This window comes from Gymnoscopelus braueri, assembly GCF_963280865.1.
Source record: "Gymnoscopelus braueri genome assembly, chromosome: 24".
Classification (NCBI taxonomy): domain Eukaryota; kingdom Metazoa; phylum Chordata; class Actinopteri; order Myctophiformes; family Myctophidae; genus Gymnoscopelus; species Gymnoscopelus braueri.
In genome coordinates, this window is record NC_137626.1 from 8,933,308 (window position 1) to 8,940,577 (window position 7,270).

General features: G+C 40.9%; 1 long non-coding RNA gene across 1 annotated transcript in view; it reads left to right on the forward strand.

Annotated features, from left to right (window-relative positions):
• The window catches only part of LOC308080286, a 408,660-nt gene that overhangs the window by 365,640 nt on the left and 35,750 nt on the right, over positions 1-7,270 (forward strand). The window lies entirely within an intron of this gene.

The window sequence follows — 7,270 nt, forward strand, 5'->3', positions numbered from 1 at the left end:
GGAAACAAACATTAATCTATTAAGGCCACTAGGTGGCAGTATAATGCAAGCTAAAGGTACACACAGTTGTATCTGTGCCATAGACCAGTGGTTCTCAACTAACCTCGCGTCACCAGTCTTTCCACCTCGGAGGAAAGTTCTCAACAACCTGTGGGTCGGAACTCGGAAACCCCAGGGGGTTTTAGGGAGGGGGAGGGGGTTAATGTTCATTTCATTGCTGATGATCAGTCAATAAATAACATTTACAACCATAGGTGGGTAGATAATTTGTGATATTAGGTAATATTAGTGATGTGATTTTTATAAATTAAGATGAATTAAGATCAGCAGTAGAGCTGCCAGAGTCTAGCAGGAGTTTCTCACACTGACTGGCAGACTGCAACCTTCTGTCTGTCTGTCTAAGTAAACAAAAGCCACCCTAACCTAACTAACCAAATGAATATAACCTAAAGTTAACAACTAACCTACAGTAACTCCTAACCATCAAAACAGGAGAAAAAGGGAACCAAATAAAATATCACTCACCGCTACCGAAAGCTGAGTCACTCCAACAGTGCAGAATACAAAAACAAAGCATGGCATGTGTTACGACCCAGGCTAGCTGGGTCACTAGGTGCAACATAAAATATGGACCCCCTCCTTCCCAGTCCCCAAACAGCCAGGCCACACAGGTTTAAAATCCCACAAGTCAAGGACTTATTACGTCATTTAGGATAAAAGCATGTACACATTACCTCAGGGTGGGAGTGGGACCATGAAGTAAATACCAAACAAAACCTATTCTTACCTGATCAGCTCTGTCTTGACTTCCTTTAAGAACTTTTTTCCACTTGACAAAGCAGGATGTTTTGTATAAATGTAGTAATTTTTTGTTCATGGTCCACACTTGTGTGTGTTCTGAAAGCTTAGCTAGTTGAACATCCACTACGTTTTCCTTAAAATGTTTGTGTGTACAGTACATTTACTTTAACACCACTGCATTCCTGGTCACAGTGTGAAACCAGTGGAGAACAGAACCACAGATGAACTGGGAGGCCTCAGCAGTGTGTGTCACACTGTGTGTGTGTGTGTGTGTGTGTGTGTGTGTGTGTGTGTGTGTCATTTAACTTGCATGTATTTGTCACATGAGCTTGCTTGGGTGGCTCCCATTCTGCCTGTGGTTTCCTGTTTTCAACAGCCTTCTCAGAGAGTTCCTCTTTTCAGCTAGGCAGTTACCGGCAACTTCCTTGTTCTCATGGTTTAGTCTTCGCTACCACAGCTACTCTTGCCAGTAAACAGACTCTTGTTTTCAAGGTCAGAGTACCTACATCAATCAATCAGCAGAGCTGAAGCATACACTTCAACTCTTTAGGCCTTTGTTAATCATAGATTGCCTTTAACTTTTCTATATAGTTTAACTGGTGAGATATTTAAACAAAACATTAACTGTAGATTAATAGAATGACAATAAAGTAAGACAAACAACATAATGAGCATTACGTTTAGTTTACTTCTCCTCTGAACTCCGGTAACTACATGTACCTCTGCATATGCATCCAACCCCACCCAAAATACAAATATCTACCCTAATGTATTGCAAACTAACAAAAACAGAACAAACTAATAACAAAAAGAGAGATCATCCACCCCTACACACCCAAGGCATTACATTATCCAGGACATTAAGCCATGGCCATTGTAAAAACATGACAAAGTGCTGGTGTTTGGAGACTGACTAGGAGGAAGACATCTGATTAACTGGAGACTGGCAGCTTTACAGTGCAGTCCACCAACACAGGAGCCAATCACCAACAGGCTGCACCAAGTAGAGTTAGCCTGCTGGTAGCCACCTAGCAGAGAAAGACAATACACAGGGCAACACCACACAGGGAAACATACACATATGACCCTATGGGTCATAACAGCATGTTTGCTGGCAGTCGGTTTGAAAACAGAGAGAGAGAAGCCTGCAGGAGCTCCTCCACCATCAGCCTGGAACCAATCACCTCCTGGTCACCTCCTACACTCTCTATCACTCTCTCACTCCCTCAGCTCACACACCTGCCACACATCACACTCAACCAGGAGCACCTTTACACAGGGACACAGAAGAGGTGACACATAGGCCAGGCCAGAGGCGGCGTTTCAGAACAACTAGAGGGTGTCAAAAAAAGTGACCACTTAAGCCTGAGTTAATCCATTTAGACCTGAGACCCATTCTAAAAACACCCTCTAAATACTAACCTACGTTTTCTGAAAACCATTTATTTTTATTCTAAATAAATAAATAAAAATCATGTTGCTATATATCGTCTCTGTTGGGTGGAAACCTCATGTGTCCAAAACTGTTACTTTTCAGGATTCAAATTCAAAAGTATCAAAAGCAGCAGATCTACAAGCTTGAAACGCGACGCTTCGTGCCGCGTTTCAAGCTTGTAGATCTGCTGCTTTTGATACTTTTGTGTGACGCTGTAGTTAGTATGATCAAGTAGGGCGTTAATTTACGGGGGGAAAAAAACAGAAAAAGTCAGTGAGATGATGAGATAAGTGGTTTCTGCCTGACAACAACAATATATTGTAACAACTAAAATGACTGTAATGACACGCCCCAAACAGGGAGGCCAAGTTTTAAAGTGATTAATGAATGTATGGTTGCAGAAAGAAAACAAGCGTCTATAAGTGTCTACATTTAAATAATACATCTAAAATCACATTAATCTGCAATAAACATTCAGTGGTGAAGGAAATATGAATAAAATACCAGAGTTGAGGTTAATGTTAATGTGAATCTAGGGTGTGGCGTCTGCCATCCCCTGCAACCCCAAATGAGGGCCCTGGGCCAGGCCTACACATTATGACATGTCCCCTACCACCTCAGGGTCCTAACAAAAGTTAAACCCATATCACAACAGACAAGAACGGCCTTTGTTTTAAACACATCTGTGTCCAGATCCTGCAGTTATATGCTTTCTGATCTCAAGTTAGACCTGTATTACAGCAGGCATGGATGACTTTGTCATATCAGACAAAGAATGTTAGGATGAAAACAGATCTGTGTGCTGCCTTGATAGCCTAAGCTAGCAGCTGGCTTTGTAACCACCAGGCAGAGACCTCTAGTTTATACATGAACCCTAGCATCCGTATTCTGGGTATGTCATAATAGGTGAAGAGATTTGATGTTGTGGGGAAAAAAGGAGCAGACCTAGTACAGAGCCCTGGGGTACCCGGGCAACTAGGGTTTAAGTGGTTATGGGCCCACTCAGCCTATAACTACACAGTGCTGTGTTGCTCTGCAGACACTAATGAAACAATCCATCAGTACTGAGAAGTACTTTTAGACAAACCATCGCTGTGGGCGTGTCAGCAATATTCAGCTGATAACCTGCAAGTTTGACAAATGACAGCCACATCTACCCACTAATAATATGAATTAATACTAATATTATGCTATAAAAGAACAACAACATTTGGCTTAACGTTTCTCTTGTCTTCGTCTCCAGGTGGTTGCCAGGAAGTACCGTGGAGGGAGGAGTTTACCAACACCTGCCCCGCAGAGAGAGAGATTGAGTTTGCGTACCTGGATGTTGCTAAACGAATACAATAGAATAATATACGTGTATATTCATCCAGAGTCTTTGAAGATGTGACAGAGGGAGGACAGTTGGAAAGAGACATTTTTGTTGCAACCTGGAAATCACACAATGATTCAAATAGAGGCAGCTGTAAAAGAAGGTAAAAAAATAGCAGATATACAAGCTCATACCGCGGCACAGAGTGCCGCGCTATGAGCTTGTAGATCTGCTATTCTTTTGTGAAAATCGTGAAAATGTGTGCAAATCTTTGAATATATATTTTAAAGCGAACATTTGTAACTCAAATCTTTGCTTCTGGGGGGTCCCTGGAACAACATATTTTGAGATGGGGGACCGTGTCCAAATACATATCATTGTTGGGGTCCTTGACATGAAAAAGTTTGAGAACCAATGATTATAGCATCAGAAGTAAAAAAAAAAAAAAAACTGTTAGGATTTAGAAGACATTTGTAGAATCCCCCAGAAGCAAAGATTTGAGTTACAAATGTTCGCTTAAGAAATATCTAGTCAAAGATTTGCACAAACTTTCATGGTTTAAAAAAAAAATGCAGATCTACAAGCTCGTAGCGCGGCACCGAGTGCCGCGCTACGAGTTTGTATATCTGTTATTTTTGAACGGCCCAAAGAAATGTGAAAATGACACAGATGCGTTCCCGGTCTGAATGGGTTAACATTACTTAGCTTAGACTGCCTTATATCTGACCTGTGTCAAATGGCTCAAATCATGAACGCAGAGTCCGATTGCCATGAAACATTGCTGGCCCACAATAACCTACCTGCCCTGGCGGAGACCTGTGCTCCGAGGAGCAAATATTTTATATCTATTGATAATTCATAGCATGTGTGTGGGACTTAGCTGGTGTTCTGCCCCATAGACATATAAAGGTAGACGCCTCCTTCGGCTCTGAGGCATTGGTATCTCGGGTGCCATTTTAGCGTAGGAAAGCTGGTGTGGGGGCGGGACAACTAGGTTCTGACAAGTCTTAGAAAAGACGCACTGTGATTGGCCAGTAGTCAACGCGCTGTGAGCGCTGTGATTGGCCAGTAGTCACTTTGGGTGTCCGTTTGCCTACGCGAAAATGGCGGCCGCGATACGAGTTGCTCCAACGAACTGCAGAGGCAACTGAAGTTGTTGTTCCTCTACACTCAAAAACACTTAAACCTTAGCGTTCGCATTATGTTTGGCATTTTTTGGCGAATAGATTTGGTGTAGAGGGAAATACTAGCAGTCCTAGTATAGAGCCCTGGGGGACAGCGGTCAGCTGAGTATAGGCTATAGGGTTTCAGTGGTTTTAAGTATGGCAGAAGGGAAGAGCTCTATGTACGAAATAACTGTATTGGTCATGATGGAAACCATTCCACCATTTTGAGTGGTATTCTGCCATGTTGAGTGTTTGGTCCATTTTCAGTGGTGTTGGAAGTGAGCCGTTTCTACACCAAAGCAATCATGATACCAGTTTAATGTGTTCTGGCCTTATAATCCTCTCCAGGGAACCGTTTATTAAAACTGATTTCACGACTAGACGAGTCCGTGTGGCTTTGTTTTTGTGTTTGGAATATATTCTCTATAACCAGATATCTGCATTTGAACACAGGATCTAAAGGCAAGGGACAATCTCTATTTTTTGTTAGTGACATAAATCAGTGGTTCTCAACCTGTGGGTCGGGGTCCCCAGGAGGATCCCCACATGATTTTGGGGGGGTCCCCAGATGACAATTTAAGGTCTTTTAAGAAAAGAAAAAGAAGAATACCATTACTGCATCAAAATAACCAACAAACTATACTATAAAAACTGGTCAAACATAAGCCAAATTGTCAAATAATATAAGAAAGAGGAAACATTTTTGAATATAGCCGATCTACAAACTTATAGATCGGCTATTTTAACAATATTTATCTGTGGAACCGAGTCAAACTAAATTGTATGCCTCAACTCATACAATTCTAGTGCTTGTCAGGGTGGGGGGTCCCCAGTTCAAATATGATTATGTTGGGGGGTCACTGCCTGAAAAGGTTGTGAACCACTGACATAAATGACAGTTTGATGTCAGATTTGAGAGGTTAGAGCTTCCAGACTGAGACACATCTTTAGAACTCTGATTTGAATCATTTTTAACCACCTATGAATGTGGTTCAAACCTGATGAGCAAAGGTTTTCATGCGTCAAATCATATTTGGGCTGCCAGTCTGAACATAACCAATGTGTCTTGTGTGAAAATAGTCCTGGCAAAGAAAATCTTTCTACTGTCCTTGAGACTTCAAGGAAAAAGACGTCCAAAAACCAAGACTAATAAATAAATGATGAACATCAGATATAGAATCAGATCATCTTTATTTTAAAAAAAATAAAAAAGTTTAAAAAGCAACAGACCATAACAACAATGTCACATAATAAATGTACTATTAACTCTGCATTACTGGTTGGTTATTACAGTATGAGAAAATATGAAACAAATACAAAACATGGGTTAATCTTCACACTCTGAAGCCCATATGAACCATATTTACAAAGTCTAAATATTAACAGGTTCACAAATGCTCACAATTTGGCAAATTATCAGTGGAATGGAGTGAAAAGATTTAAAGACATTTTCCACTTTATAAAAGGTAAAAAGGCTCAGATAAGACATAGTGTACTATGCTGTCCATGTTGTATCATTATTCCACTATTTAAGAGTCACATGTTGTTATTACTCTAACTAGCCTCACTAGTGAGCAGTGAAAACCTGACATGGAATCAACATAATGACTTGGAGTTGTGTCAGTGGAGTGGAGACTCAATACAACTGAAGTGAGATTATAAAAACAACAAACATCACATCCTGGTGTCTTTGTGAGGAAGATGAACATTTGTTGAAGACAATAATCACTTCCTGCCTTTATTTACATTTCACAATACAATGTCCATGTTGTATCATGAGTCAAGACTCTGCTAAATGATTCTACATTGAATTAACACCCTGGTGTGTGTGTGTGTGTGTGTGTGTGTGTGTGTGTGTGTGTGTGTGTGTGTGTGTGTGTGTGTGTGTGTGTGTGTGTGTGTGTGTGTGTGTGTGTGTGTGTGTGTATTACTATAAGCTTGTGAGGGCCAGATGTACCCTCAAGTAGAATTTGATAAATAGACGTTTTCCTCAAAAGTAAAATGGTTGATTTATAGTTTAACATATATTTTTCTAAAGGTGTATAATTACTACAAGTTTCAGGTTGGGGTCAGGGTTAGGATTAGACATTTAGCGGTCAGGTGTAGGAGTCAGGGTTAGAGTTACCTGATTTATACTTAGTTTAACGCCAGAGTCGTGCACCGCAAAATAGCCGATCTGCAATGATTTGGCTGTTTTTCATCTATTTTCAATGGCATCTAAAAACTGTTCATGTCCTCACAAGTATAGTAATACAAACTATACTGTGTGTGTGTGTGTGTGTGTGTGTGTGTGTGTGTGTGTGTGTGTGTGTGTGTGTGTGTGTGTGTGTGTGTGTGTGTGTGTGTGTGTGTGTGTGTGCTTATTCTGTGTGTGTGTTTATTGTATGTGTGTTTGTGTGCTTATTCTGTGTGTGTGTGTGTGCATGTGCATGTGCATGTGCGTGTGTGTGTGCGTGTGTGTGTGTTTATTCTCTGTGTGTTTATTGTGTGTGTGTTTGTGTTTATTGTATGTGTGTGTGTGTGTGTGTGTGTGTGTGTGTGTGTGTGTGTGTATTG